The sequence below is a fragment of the Mesoplodon bidens genome (genome assembly GCF_964165515.1).
Source record: "Mesoplodon bidens genome assembly, chromosome: 2".
In the NCBI taxonomy this organism is placed as follows: domain Eukaryota; kingdom Metazoa; phylum Chordata; class Mammalia; order Artiodactyla; family Ziphiidae; genus Mesoplodon; species Mesoplodon bidens.
The window spans coordinates 151864042-151880171 of NC_138177.1; the positions used below are offsets into that span (position 1 = coordinate 151864042).

General features: G+C 38.7%; 1 pseudogene across 1 annotated transcript; it reads right to left on the minus strand.

Annotated features, from left to right (window-relative positions):
- Nucleotides 1-205: 205 nt before the first annotated feature.
- LOC308612173 (peroxiredoxin-1-like) lies at nt 206-1242 on the minus strand (annotated as a pseudogene). Its single transcript has one exon. The product of its transcript is annotated as a peroxiredoxin-1-like (transcript).
- Between the last annotated feature and the right edge of the window lie 14888 nt (nt 1243-16130).

A 16130-nucleotide genomic window follows, 5' to 3' on the forward strand; every position in this document is an offset into this window, starting at 1 on the left:
CAATGAAAGGCTACATTTAGAAGCTTAGAAAACCTGTGGTTCAGTACACAGAAGTTTCAACTTCAAAAGAATAGGAATGTTATAATTACTATAGGAAATTATAATGTCTGAAATATCATAAACATTATTTGCTACTACTTTTTAATCACAACGATTTCACATCAGAAAAGTACATATTTTTGTTCACTAAAACTAATGAGGCAATTTGGCAACAAGAGACAGATTCTTTCTTTCTCATTCTCCTTTCAAAATTACACAGTGTAGAGCTACAGATATACTTAAGCTGCAGTAATAATACCAAAAAAGGGAACAGGTGTTTGCTTTTCAAAATCACTGAAGTACATAAAATGACAGCAGAACAACAATACTATTCCATGACATCTACTTAAAATTTTATGTTCATCTCCCATTCTTCTCATCATAACGTTCACATTTAAATTATGTATTCATTTTGATTGTTTGCATGTTTTCAGCTCAGACCATTCCCCCCAGAGGAAGAAAGGCTGGCCTCCCCAACACCTGCAGGAAAGGCCTGTCCTGTCCCACACCACATCTGGGCTGAGTGTAAGGTCTTGTATTTTAAGCATGACAATGTACAAAAGAGGTTTTGTTTTATGGCCGCCTACTACAGCCTGGCCCTAAAATGGCCCAGTGCTCACTTCTGCTTAGAGAAATATTCTTTGCTCTTCTGGACATCAGGCTTAATGGTATCACAGCCAGGCTTCCAGCCACCTGGGCACACTTCCCCATGTTTGTCAGTTAACTGGAAGGCCTGAACTAGTCTCAGTGTCTCATCCACAGAGTGGCAGACAGGAAGGTCATTTATGGTGATCTGTCAAAGGATACCTTTATCATCAATAGTAAAAAGGCCCCTGAATGAGATGTCTTTGTCGGCCTTTAATACCCCATAGTTCTGAGCAATATTGCGTTTGGGGTCTAATATCAAGGCAATGTTCATGGGTCCCAGTCCTCCTTGTTTCTTGGGTGTGTTGATCCATGCCAGATAACAGAAGTGAAAATCCACAGAAACACACATCACTTGGCAGTTGAGTTTCTTAAATCCATCTGCCCTATCACCTTTACGGGGCACACAAAGGTGAAATCAAGAGGGTAAAAGAATAACCCAACACATTTCCCTTTGTAGTCAGATAAGCTGATATCTTTTAACTGACCATCTGGCATAATAGATGTTGCTTTGAACTGGGGGGCAAGGTGCCCAATTTTGGCATTTCCTGAAAACATATTGCTATCAGCAGTTCTCAGACAGAAACCACCAGGACCAGTCAGGAAGAAGACAGGCCTCTGTTATTGATTTCTAATTTAATTCTGCTGTGGCCAGAAAACATATTTTGTATGACTTGAATCCTTTTAAATTTATTGACTTGCTTTGTGTGCTAGCATATGGTCTATTTTGGTAAATGTTTCATGTGTATTTTGCTGTTGTTGGGTAGAGTGTGACTAATGTGATATGAGATCTTAGCTTTTTTATTAAAGGTGTGAATTTCCTTCCTCATAATCTCATCCAAGAAGAGCAGAGAGTAAGCTAGTGGCAACATTCCCCAAAATCTAAGGCTAAATAAAACCAAAAGGTAAAGAAAGGCTTATATCTCTAGTGAATTGAGGACTGGAGTCAGATGGCTTGGTTTTAGTCTTGGCTTGGTCCCTACTATCTGTGTGACTTTGTAACTTGGAGCAAGTCACTTAAACTCTTAGGCCCTGATTTTCCATCTTTAAATTGAGAGATTCATTTACATTTGCTGAGTTCATTGTAAATTGGGAAACAACAAGAAGTAAGGAAATGTATTTGCCTTTTGATCCAGTGAGAAATAGTCTGGAAATCTACTCTAAGGAAAGAATCTGAAATACAAAAGTTTACATGATGTCAGTAGTATTTGTATAATAGTGAGAAACTGGACCATCTAAAGGTACATTGATAAGGAAATGACTAAGTAAATTATGGCTCATCAAACCTATGTTTCAAATGAAAGCTAATGATGTGTTAAAAGCAAAATACAAAATAATACATTTACAATGATTATAACTACATTACAGAGTGTGTAGGAAAGGAACTAAAAGTAAGTCCTATAAAATATGAATAGTTGTTAATAATTAAGGTGGTTGGAAATATGGGCAATTTTTTCTCATCTCTATTTCCTAACTTACTGATAAAGTGTAATATATTGAACAAATGTGCAACATGAAACTAAATTTAGCAACAATGAAATTTATTTAATTAAAGAATTTTGACAAGTTGAAGCTTTAAATTCCTTTCCAGCTCCAATATGCTATAATTCTGCTTCATGAAAAGGAAAAATAACATTTCAAGAGTGTTTGTCTAACTTTCAGTTCTCCACTAGAAATAACCTAATTTGGAAACTTGATGCTTCAGATGACAAAATTACTGAGTTAAGAGGAGGATTAGTCAGATTCTATTTCTGAGAGTGCCTTCCATGGGCAGAACAACAGTGAAGGAGAACCATGGTATTCAATGGAAGTTTCCAAGCCAGGCGGGGAGAAGAAACCAAAAAACAGGAGAGGAGACTAAAAGATGGTAGAAGGGAAACAGGGTAGAAGAAAAAGACTGAAAAAATAAAAGGGTGAACAGATGGTGAGTGAGAGTTTTCCATCATCAGCTGTCTAGATGCCACCTTTGCTGTAAGTCACCTGTAGGACACTAGGTCCCAAAATTGTTATATATAAATATATATTTTTTCATTGCTATATATAAGATTTTGATTTTTTCTTGTATCCATCCTACTTCAAGGAACTAAAAGCCCTCTCTTCTCACTACCTCCCCTAGTCTTTTAAAAAATTTTTTTATTGGAGTATAGTTGATCTAAAATGTTGTGTTAGTTTCAGGTGTACAGCAAAATGAATCAGTTATACATATATCCACTCTCTTTTAGATTATTTTCCCATATAGGCCATTACAGAGTATTGAGTAGAGTTCCCTGTGCTATACAGCAGGCCCTTATTAGTTATCTATTTTATATACAGTAGTGTGTATAAGTTAATCTCAAACTCCTAATTTATCTCTCCCCACCCCCTCTCTATCCCCTTTGGTGACCATAAGTTTGCTTTCTGTGTCTGTGAGTCTATTTCTGTTTTGTAAATAAGTTCATTTGTATCACTTCTTAGATTCTACATGTAAGTGATATCATATGATATTTGTCTTCTCTGTCTGACTTACTTAGTATGATAATCTCTAGGTCCATCCATGTTGCTGCAAATGGCATTATTTTGTTCTTTTTATGGCTGAGTAATATTCCATTGTATATATGTACCACATCTTCTTTATCCGTTCCTGTGTCGATGGATGTTTAGGTTGCTTCCATGTCTTGGCTACTGGAAATAGTGCTGCAATGAACATTGGGATCCATGTGTCTTTTTGAATTAGGGTTTTCTCCAGATATATGCCCAATAGTGGAATTGCTGGGTCATATGGTAGTTCTATTTTTAGTTTCTTAAGGAACCTCCATACTGTTTTCCATAGTGGCTGCACCAATTTACATTCCCACCAACAGCGCAGGAGGATTCCCTTTTCTCCACACCCTCTCCAGCATTTATTGTTTGTAGATTTTTTGATGATGGCCATTCTGACTGGTGTGAACTGATACTTCATTGTAATTTTGATTGGCATTTCTCTAATAATTAGTGATGTTGACCATATTTTCATGTGCTTTTTGGCCATCTGAAGTGCCCTAGTCTTCGGCTTCAAATTCCCTCAGGCTCTGGGTCCCCTCTCGTTGCCCTCTGAGATGCACACTCCCTGCCCTGACAGGCACTCTTGGTCAGCCAGCTCCAAGTCACCTCCAGCATAGCCCTATGGCATTTCAGTTGTTTTACAATTTTTGTCAAATAAAACTTATTGCTTTTTTTATCCTAGCTATTATAGAAAATCTGGAAATTACAAGAAAAAAAGGACAAAAATGTTTGAAACCACCTGTAATTCCTCCACCTGAAGACAATATGGTTTTTCAAATATTTTTTCTGTGTATGTATATAACTTTTTTAAAAAAGTAGGACTATACCGTATATATTGTTTTAATACCCAACATTTTCACCAAGAACTATATTATGTAGTTTTCCCATGCCATCAAATATTCTTTTAATGATTTCAGTGTTCCATCATGAATATGCAAGAATTTTTAAAATAATTCCATATTCCAAAAACCAATAATTCCATTGGTTTTTTCCCAATGCATTGCTATTATAAGCTTTATCACTACAATTGATAGTGGATTGAGGGCCAAGTTATAAGGCTTAGTTCTAGACTTGGCTTGGTTTCTAATTGTGTGACTTTGTAACTTTAAGGAAGTCACTTAAACTCTTAGGTCTTGAGTTTCCCATCTTTAAAATGGTGAGACTTTTAATTTGCATTGCCAAATCGCCCTCCAGAGAGGTCATATCCATTTACCAAAGTGTATGAAATTCTTTGTTTGTCCACAACCTTGCCACCACTGGGTTTTTTTTTTTTTTAACATCTTTGTCATTTTATTTATTTATTTATTTATTTATTTATGGCTGCATTGGGTCTTCATTGCTGCACACGGGCTTTCTCTAGTTGTGGTGAGCAGGGGCTACTCTTTGTTACGGTGCACGGGCTTCTCATTGTACTGGCTTCTCTTGTCACGGAGCATGGGCTCTAGGTACGCGGGCTTCAGTAGTTGTGGCTCGCGGGCTCTAGAGTGCAGGCTCAGTAGTTGTGGCACACGGGCTTAGTTGCTCCGCAGCATGTGAGATCTTCCCAGACCAGGGCTTGAACCCATGTCCCCTGCATTGGCAGGCGGATTCTTAACCACTGTGCCACCAGGGAAGTCCCTTTGTCATTTTAATGAGTAACAAAACTGGGGTTTTTTTTTTTACATCTTCATTATTTTAATGAGTAACAATATCTCTCTAAAAATAATTAATTGTGTTTCATCTTAATTTGTATTTCTTTGATTATTCCTATGTCATTTGGACTTTGTCAATTACTTGTCTATATTTTGTCCATTTTTCTATTTGGGCATTTGTCTCTAATGTTTTGTAAAATTCCTCATATAGTAACAAAATTTTTTTTCTACTACATATGTTGGAAATATTTTTCCCCACAGGAAGTCATTTACATTTAAGTTTGAAACAGTTTAATTTCAAAAACTTCTAAAGCAGAGAAAAACATGCAGTGAGGACTTCCCTGGTGGCGCAGTGGTTAAGAATCCACCTGCCTGGCAGAAATAGAGACACAGATGTAGAGAAGAAACATATAGACACCAAGGGGGAAAAGTAGCGGGGGGCGAGATTGGGATTGACATGTATACACTAATATGTATAAAATGGGTAACTAATAAGAACCTGCTGTATAAAAAAATTAATTAAATTTAAATTTTTTTTTAAAAAGCAGAAAAAAAAAAAAAAAGAATCCACCTGCCAATGCAGGGGACACAGTTTCAATCCCTGGTCCGGGAAGATCCCACATGCCGCAGAGCAACTAAGCCCGTGCACCGCAGCTACTGAGCCCACATGCCACAACTACTGAAGCCCACGCACATAGAGCCCATGCTCTGCCACTAAGAGAAGCCCCCGCTCATTTCAACTAGAGAAAGCCCGCATGCAGCAACGAAGACCCAATGCAACCAAAAATTAATTAATTTTTTAAAAAAGTGTTTCTTTCTAAAAAAAAAAAAACATGCAATGGAAGTTCCCTTGATAACTCCAAGCAGCTTAAGAAGACCCAGCAAATCTACAGCTGTTCTGTCTGAAAGCAAACGGCCAGGACCTGGCTAAAAGTAAGGGCTAAATAAGTGACAGCTGTCATACTTAATGATGACGATAATATCCAAAGGAGAGTCTTTTGACAAAACCCATCCAGTCCCCTTGTCACTTGTCCCCTTTTGTGCTCCTCATCTCCTGTCGCTCCATTTCATCCTCTAAAATGTTCTTGTGAGTATGAAGAAAGGGGATAGTTTCTCCAACAGACCTGAGGATCCTGAGAAAATCAAAGGACTAAAAAGAACGAAGAGAGGGGAGAGGGAGGAGGACTCACCACATTTGGAATTAGGGGCCCTTTGTCTCTCACCGGCTGAGCTGGAGTCTCCAAGCTGGGAACATCCCTCTGCCCGTTCAGGGAGATGAGGCCTCAGGCAGGAACATCAGGAAGGACTCCGGAGGTGGGCCTGGGAAAAGTTCATCTTTGATTCTAATGCCTGAAGCCCTCAGCCAGGGGCTCCATCTGCCCGACAGACTCCCTTCCAGCTGTTCCTATATACCAACAAGCCACGCCCTGCCTGTCTGCCCCGATAAAGGAACAGAGCAAAGAGGAAGCTCCCTAAAAGCAGGGAAGCCTCCCAGTGCTGCCGGGCTAAGGGACTTCTGAGCCTCAGCTCCTTCTCCCGTCCAAGCCAACTGCATAGTGATTGCTTTTGATACATTTTGATCCTATCACACCCTTTCTTAAAAGCTTGTTCCTCTTTACTTTCCAAATCAGAGTAAAACTGAAGATTGGTTTCAAAGACACCCACCAATTAGCCACCTTCTTTAACTCACTACCTTTATCTCCAACTGCACTCTGACATGTGCTTTCTGATAAATAAACTTGCTGACTGTCCCCCAATATGTGATAAACCCTTTCCCGCCTATCTTGCTTTCAGAATATCCATAATTTTATACGCATAATATCCATAAGTGTTTCCTTAACCATGCATTATATACTTTTATGTATTTTTGAACTTTATAAAGATGGAGCACGTTGTACCTAATTCCCTGTGATTCCCTTTTTTCACTCAACATTAGTTTCTGAGTCTAGCTGACAACTATGGTAGCTCACACCGTGTCCCCGCAGCCCCCTCAATTTCAGGGTAGCTGAGACTTGAAGGCAAGCTGCTAGCATGCCACCTCGCAGGCCACAGCAGCTCTTCGCTTATCTGACTGAGGCTCTTTACAAAGCTTGAGAAGGCTGTTCAGCCTGTGTGTAACCCAGGAGTTCAGGAGAGTTATTGCCCCAGGGGATCGATCAATGGGGCTTGGGGCAGGGGGTGGGGGGGTGGAAGTAAGTGGAAAATGGTCCAGTCTCCACATCTTCAGAGGGACAATTCTGAGCTGTATTCCACACAATTCCTCAGGGAGTTCTCAGCGGGAAAGCACAGTGGCCCACTGTCATCAGTAGCTCAATAATGCACATCTTATTGGTTTGTCTTCCTTTTCTTCTTTTTTTTAATAAATTTATTTATTTATTTTATTTATTTTATTTAGTTTTGACTGCGTTGGGTCTTCGTTGCTGTGCGCAGGTTTTCTCTAGTTGCGGCGAGCGGGGGTTACTCTTTGTTGCCGTTCGTGGCCTTCTCATTGCGGTGGCTTCTCTTGTTGCGGAGCACGGGCTCTAGGTGCATGGGCTTCAGTAGTTGTGGCACGTGGGCTCAGTAGTTGTGGCGCATGGGCTTAGTTGCTCTGCGGCATGTGGGATCTTCCCAGACCAGGGCTCAAACCTGTGTCCCCTGCATTGGCAGGCAGATTCTTAACCACTGTGCCACCAGGGAAGTCCCTTTCCTCAGTTTCTTCTCACTCGCTACTTCTGATTCTTGGGATCACCTCCTAAATAAACTCTTGCACTGAAGAATTTGTCTCACACCCTGCTTTGGGTGGAGTACAAATTAAGACACTGAAATCTGTCCGTATCGATTGATAGAACTCTGAGATGTTCATCCACCACTGTGAGGTAGATCATTGTATGAATATACCAAAAATTTGCCCATTCCCTCATTGATAAAAGTGAGGGTTGTTTCTGGGCTTTTGCTTTTACAAACAGTGCTGCTATGAACATTCTTTTTTTTCTTTTTAATTTATTTGGTTGCGCCGGATCTTAGTTGCGGCAGGCAGGCTCCTTAGTTGCAGCACGTGGGCTCCTTAGTTGTGGCATGCGAACTCTTAGTTGAAACATGCATGTGGAATCTAGTTCCCTGACAAGGGATTGAAACCCTGCATTGGCATCACGGAGTCTTATCCACTGTGCCACCAGGGAAGTCCCCATGAACTTCATTCTTATCTGAAAGTATAACCAACAGACAAACTATTGTTATTCAGACTTGGGTATTTGGCAGGTGTTTTCTCTAAAATGAACAAAGGGCACCTGTCACTTGAAGGAAAACAACTGACAGTATTTGTTGCCAAAGTGATTTGATATTTTGGTTGGAAATTAGCAGTTTTATCTGCTACTGTGAGCTTGATAGTTTCCCAGTAAAGGAAGATTTTTCTGATGAGATTGGTAGTGACATTAGTGAATGCGAGTTTTTTATGTTATGCAATGAAATGTGTCAACATTTGAAATATCTGCACAGTGAACCAATAAATTCTAAATGACTAATACATGTCTTGACAAGTATGCATAAGTAAAAGAGCCACCAATATGCAAGACAATCTGGTGGATTTTACTGGAACAGAGTATAAAAAGTTCATTGGTGTATTATATATTTGAAAGTTGCTAAAAGAGTAGATCTTAAATGTTCTCAGCACAAAAAAGAAATGGTAATTATGTGACGTGATGGTGGTGGTAGCTACCATTATTATGGTAATCAGTTTGCAATCTATAAGTGTATCAAATCAATGGATTGTATACCTCAAACTTACACAATGTTATATGTCAATTATATCTCAATAAAGATGGGGAGGGAAAGAAAGGAAAAGTTCACTGGTATGGTTTTAGATTCCATGCTGCATTAACCTTTAAGCAACTACCACTTGTCAAGTTTCTTCTTGCATCAAAAAAAAAACTATCCACAATTATCTGAGGTGATTGAAATGCTCCTTTTCCAGGGAAGCCTCCTACACTGTTGGGGGAATGTAAGTTGGTGCAGCCACTATGGAAAGCTGTATGGAGGGTCCTTAAAAAACTAAAAGTAGAGTTGCCATATGATCCAGCAATCCCACTCCTGGGAGTATAACCAGAGAAAACTATAATTTGAAAAGATACATGCACTTCATTGTTCATAGCAGCACTATTTACAATAGCCAAGACATGGAAGCAATGTAAATGTCCATCAGCAGATGAATGGATAAAGAAGATGTGGTATATATATATATATATACAATGGAATATTACTCAACAATAAAAAAGAATGAAATAATGCTATTTGCAGCAACATGGATGGACATACTAGACAGCACGGATTGTCATAATGAGTGCGGTAAGTCTGACAGAAATATTATATGATATCGCTTATATGCAGAATCTAAAAAAAATTATACAAATGAACATATTTACAAAACAGAAACGGACTCACAGACTTAGAGAATGAACTTATGGTTACCACAGGGGGAAGGGTAGAGAGAAGGGATAGTTAGGGAGTTTGGGATTGACATGTACAAGCTGCTATTTAAAAAGGATAACCAGGGACTTCCCTGGTGGCACAGTGGTTAAGAATCTGCCTGCCAATGCAGGGCACATGGGTTCAATCCCTGATCTGGGAAGATGCCACAGAGCAACTAAGCCCGTGCACCACAACTACTGAGCCTGTGCTCTAGAGCCCCCGAGCCACAACTACTGAGCCCGCGTGCCCGCGCACCTACAGCCCACGCTCCACAACAAAAGAAGCCAGGCAATAAGAAGCCCACACACTGCAGCAAAGAGTACCTGCCGCTTGCCACAACTAGACAAAGCCCACATGCAGCAACAAAGACCCCACGCAGCCAAAAATGATTTACATTAATTAATTAATTAATTTTTTAAAAAAAGTTTTCCTTACACCCTTGATTGTTGGTAAATTGTCTTGTACAATGTCCTGCATTCTGGATTTGGCCAGTTGTGTTCTTGCGGTAACATTTAACTTATTTCTCTATCCCTCAGATTTCTGAAACTGGAAAGCTACAGGTTTGATTAGATTCAGGTCCACTTCTGAGCTGTGTGACCTGGATGAGAGCCTTAACCTTTCTGTCCCAGTTTCCTTACTAGTAAATTTTTTTTCTGGTTGCGTCATGTGGCATGTGGGATCTTAGTTCCCTGAGCAGGTGTGGAACCCGTGCCCCCTGCAATGGAACCTCAGAGCCCTAACCACTGGACCACCAAGGAATTCTCCTTACTAGTAAATTTTTTTTACACTTTTCTTGATTTTTTCAGGAAAATTGACTTTTTAGAATTTTATCATAGTCTCATACACCAGAACAATAAATAAACCACTTTTTTTAAAGGTTATATTCCAGTTATGTTTATTATTAAGTATAGGCTCTATTCCCTGTGCTGTACAATATATCCTGTAGCTTATTTATTTTATACACAGTAGTTTCTACCTTTTTGGTAAATTGAGGATAAGAATGGTAACTCACTCATTGGGTGTAAGGATTAAATTAGTTAAAACATGTTAAGACTCCACACTCACAGTGCAGGGGGCCCGGGTTCGATCCCTAGTCAGGGAACTAGATCCCACACACCACAACTAAGAGCTTGCATGCCACAACTAAAAGATCCCGCATGCCGCAACTAAGACCCGGCACAGCCAAGTAAATAAACACATACATACATACATAAAAATGTAACTACTAAAAAATCTCTTATAAAGTTAGAATAAACAAAACCAAGGGATGGAAAATGAGAGAAAAATGATGAAAAAAACAAGGGAATCTAACAGAGAGGAAATTTCCCAGAATTGAAGACTGCATGTTTCCTGATTGAAAGGGACCCCTAAGTACCTAGAGCAATGAATGAAAAAGCCTTACATTATTATTACTTATCATGATGAAGGTTCGAAACATCAAGGATAAAGGAAAAATATATGTCCTAAAAGCTTCCAGAAACAAGTGAACAAGCAAAAATTACATAAGAAGTAAAGGAAATCAGAATAAATCAGACTTCTCAAGAGTCTAGCCACATGAGAAGCTAGATAACAGTGGATTCTGAGGGAAAATGATTTCCAACCTGGAACTCTGTACCCCGCCAAACTGTCAATCAAGTGTGAGAGCAAAATAAAGCCACTTTTAGACAAATAGGGTTTCAAAAATGTACCTCCCATGAACTTATTCTGGGGAAATTACTGGAGAATGCGCTCCTCCAAAATGAGAGAATAAGCCTCAAATAGGAATATCCAGGAGACAGGGGATTTGGCACAGGAGAGGAGATGCAAGTCCCCAGAATGTGGTTATGGGAAGTCTCAGGACAACAGTTGGATAGCAAAGCCAAGACGACAGCTTGGAGCAAGAGGAGGATAGGCCTAAGGAAGAACGTCTCTAAGGGGAAAAAAAAAAGTTGAAAAGTATTGGATTCATGTGACCAGATAGAAAGACGTTTTATAGTCCCGATGGAAAGTTTATGGAATAATTAACAGTAGATGCATAGATAATTACACAAATGAAAAAAATAGGCAATTTTTGACTCCAGGAAAAAAAGAGTTGTAGAGTTGTTTAGAGTTGTTTAATAAAGTGAATGTAATCTTAGTACGATATACACTGTAAAAATATTCTTTTTTACTCTTAGGAATAGTTATATTCATGTAAACACTGACTCAATCAACCAGGGAATTTTGTAGACTGGCCAAGAGTCTGTTGATGGTCGAGAGAGAGAGAAAGAGAGATCATAAACTCATGGAGGAAGAACAGAGAGGGGACTTTCACTCCCTCCTGGCTCCAGCCTTCACCTTCCTGATGAAGAATCCCAAACCAGTATCTACACACCTGTGATTTTCTGCAGCCCTATACTTACTGGACAACTCTTCTTGCTTATTGCCACCTGTAAGTGTAAACTAGCACTCTCTGTCTCTGTCTCTGTCTCTGTCTCTGTCTCTCTCTCACACACACACACACTCACACACACACACTCACACACCTCTGACCTATCCTCTTCCTCATCCTTTCCCAAGCCAACTCATCATACCTTCACTTTTATCAGTGGCTCCACTCTTTTTCCAATCTTCCAGTTTGGCTTTTCCACTACTTAATACCCTATATCCAGTCTGTTTCTGTTGGCTTTGTAAAGCCTTCCAAAGTCCCTGCCCTGTCTCCAGCTGTAATCTAATCCAGAGCTTATATGAACTTTATAAAGTGTACAATGTGACAAAAATGTAAAAGAAAGTATAAATCTTGCTAAAGTTTAAATGTTCATTGTAGAAAATTTGGAAAATATAGAAAAGCACAAAGAAGATAAAAATAATCTCCATTCTTAATTTCAATTTGTAATTTGGTGTGTTTCCATCCAGCCTCTTTTTCATGTGTATATGATAATCTTTTCTGAAACAATAAAACAAATATTGTGACTATGTTGTATATGCCTCTTTGTAACTTTTTCATTTACTAAAATAAAAACATTTTATTACATAAAAAACTCTTCTATGTCATTTTAATGGCTGCATAGAATCCCATTATAGCTATCCTATAATTTATTTAATTGACCCCATTTATAAATATTTTTGTTGTTTTGGTTTTTTACTCTTAGGAATAGCACAGTCTCTGATTATTTAGCCAGGATAACTTAAAACTGTAGTTGCTGAGTCAAAGTTGTGTTTATTTTTTTTTAATGTGGTTAAAAAAAAACCCCACATAGGGCTTCCCTGGTGGCTCAGTGGTTGAGAGTCCGCCTGCCGATGCAGGGGACACGGGTTCATGCACCAATCCGGGAGGGTCCCGCATGCCACGGAGCAGCTGGGCCCGTGAGCCATGGCCGCTCAGCCTGCACCTCCAGAGCATGTGCTCTAAAACGGGAGAGGCCACAACAGTGAGAGGCCCGTGTACAGCAAAAAAAAAAAAAAAAAAAAAAAACCCACATAACATAAAATTTACCATCTTAAGCTTTAAACAAAATTTTTAATGGAAGTATAATTGATGTACAATATTAAATGTTATAGGTGTAAAACATAGTGATTCACAATTTATAAAGGTTATATTCCATTTATAGTTACTACAAAATACTGACTATATTCCCTGTGTTGTACAATACATCCTTGTAGCTTATTTATAGCTTGTACCTCTTAATCCCTTACCCCTACCTCGCCCCTCCCCACTTCCCTCTCTCCACTGGTTACCACTAGTTTGTTCCCTATTTTGTGAGTCTGTTCCTTTTTTGTTATAGTCACTACACTAGTTTGTTTTATTTGTTAGATTCCACATATAAGTGATATTATACAGTATTTGTCTTTCTCTGTCTGACTTATTTCACTTAGTATAATACCCTCCAAGTCCATCCATATTGCTTCAAATGGCAAAATTTCATTCCTTTTTATGGCTGTGTAATATTTCATTGTATATATATATATATATATATATATATAAAACACATCTTGTTTAACCATTCATTTGTTGATGGACACTTAGGTTGCTTCCATGTCTTGGCAATTGTAAATAATGACACTGTGAACATTGGGGTGCATGTATCTTTTTGAATTAGAGTTTTTGTTTTCTTCGGATGTATACCCAGGAGTGGAATTGCTGGTTCATATGGTAGTTCTATTTTCAGTTTTTTGAGAAAACTCCATACTGTTTTCCACAGTGGCTGCACCAATTTACATTTCCACCAACAATGTACAAGGGTTCCCTTTTCTCCACATCCTCACCAACATTTTTTATTTGTGTCTTTTTTTTTTTTTGCAGTACACAGGCCTCTCACTGTTGTGGCCTCTCCCATTGCGGAGCACAGGCTCCGGACGCACAGGCTCAGCGGCCATGGCTCATGGGCCTAGCCACTCCATGGCATGTGGGATCTTCCCGGACCGGGGCACAAACCCGTGTCCCCTGCATCGGCAGGCGGGCTCTCAAACACTGCACCACCAGGGAAACCCTATTTGTGTCTTTTTGATGATAGCCATTCTGACAGGTATGAGATGATATCTCATTGTGGTTTTAATTTGCATTTCTCTGATGATTAATGATGTTCATGTTTCATGTGCCCGTTGGCCATCTGTATGTCTTCTTTGGAAAAATGTCTATTCAGGTCTTCTGCCCATTTTTTTGACTGGGTTGTTTGGTTTTTTGATATTGAGTGTATGAACTGTTTATATATTTTGGATATTAACACTTTATTGAACATATCATTTGAAAATATTTTCTCCCATTCAGTTGATGGTTTCCTTTGCTATGCAAAAGCTTTTAAGTTTAATTATTTTCCATTTGTTTGTTGTTGCTTTTATTTCCTTTGCTTTAGGAGACAGATCCAAAAAACTAGTGCTACAACTTATGTCAAAGATGTTATGCCTATGTTTTCTTCCAGGAGTTTTATTGTTTCTGGTCTAACATTTAGGTCTTTAATCCATTTTGAGTTTATTTTTGTATATGGCGTTGGAGAATATTCTAATTTCATTGTTTTACATGAAGCTGTCCAGTTTTCCCAGCACCACTTATTGAAGACACTGTCTTTTCTCCATTGTGTATTCTTGCCTCCTTTGTTGTAGATTAATTGACCATAAGTGCATGAGTTTATTTCTGGGCTCTGTATACACTTCCATTGATCTATGTGTCTGTTTTTGTGCCAGTACCATACTGTTTTGATTACTGCAGCTTTGTAGTATAGTCTGAAGTCAGGAAGCATGATTCCTCCTGCTCTGTTCTCCTTTCTCAATGTTGTTTTAGCTATTTGGGCTCTTTTTTGTTTCCATACAAATATTAAAATTATTTGTTCTAGTTCTGTGAAAAATGCCCTTAGTAGTGATAGGGATTGCACTGAATTCGTGGATTGCCTTTGGTAGTATGGTCATTTTAACAATATTAATTCTTCCAATCCATGAACAATACGGTACATCTTTCCAACGGTTTGTGTCTTATTTCTTTCATCAGTGTCTTAATAGTTTTCCAGTACAGGTCTTTTACCTCCTTAGGTAGGTTTACCATCTTAATTATTTTTAAGTGTGCAGTATAGTGGTATTAACTATTTGCATATTGTTGTGCAGCTGATCTCTAGGACTTTTTCATCTTGCAAAACTGAAACTCTATATCCATTGAACAATTCCCTTTTCCCCTCCCCCCAGCCCCTGGCAATCACCATTCTACTAAGTGTTTGACTACTTTAGATATCTCATAGAAATGGAATAATGCAGTATTTGTCTTTTTGTGGGGTCGTGTTCATTTTCAAGGCTTTTGAAATGCAGTGCTAAACTGGCTTCCCAAAAGGTTGTGATAATTTACACTTTGACTGAAAATATGAGTGTCCATCTGGGCTACACTTTCGCTGTTGCTTAGAATCCATCCTTTGTTTCAATTCTTGCCCAATCCTTAGAGGAACAAAAGGAGTGGGCTTGAACACGTTTTCTTTTGGATAGGCCATTGTCCTATCCTAAATCCTAGCTGAAATACTTGCTAGGGCACTTACTAGCTGTGTGACCTTCACAAACTCTCTGTGCCTCTGTTCCCTTATTTGTAAAATGGGGACAATAATAATATGTTATTATATATTCACATTATTATACGTACTTATTATGAGGAATACATGAGTTAATAAATGTGAAGCTCTATGAACCCTGTAATATAAGTCCAGAAGAGAGGTAGTTATTATTGTCATTGTCATTATTAGACTGTACAAGATTTCTGCTGTCAAAGTACTTATCTACCATTTTGTCCAATCCTTGATAATCTAATAAATGAAAAATGATAGCCAGCTATTTCAATTTTTAAAATTATTGTAAATAGTTATAAAATTGTAATTTTAAAATTATCGATTATCAGTGAACTTGAACATTTCTCTTTGTTTATACTGGCTATTTATACTTCCATCACGATTTCCCTTTTCAAAGCACTGTGGCAAAGAGGAGCTCACTTTATCTTCCTAACAAGCTTCTGAATCAAGAAGGCAGCAATCGGGCGATTGGGATTGACATGTATACACTGATGTGTATAAAATTGATGACTAATAAGAACCTACTGTATAAAAAAAAGTGATCAAATGTATTCTATTGGAAAGAAGCAAAAATAGACCATGTTTACTGTCTAAATTATATAATAATAATTAAAAAAAAAAAAAGAAGGCAGCAATCATCATCCCTACTTTCCGAATTGAAAACTGAGGCTCAGAGAGTTACAATTCTAGTCCCAGGTTTCAGATCTCACCTTTCAAAGCCTAGCGTCTGTCCCAGAAAGTATTCCCGGGAAAAGCTTTAGTTACTGGTACCCACCATCCCCTGCCCCAGCTCCAGCTCCTGCCCCAGCTCCAGCTCCAGCTCCAGGTCCAGCATCGGCACCGATGCGGGGCG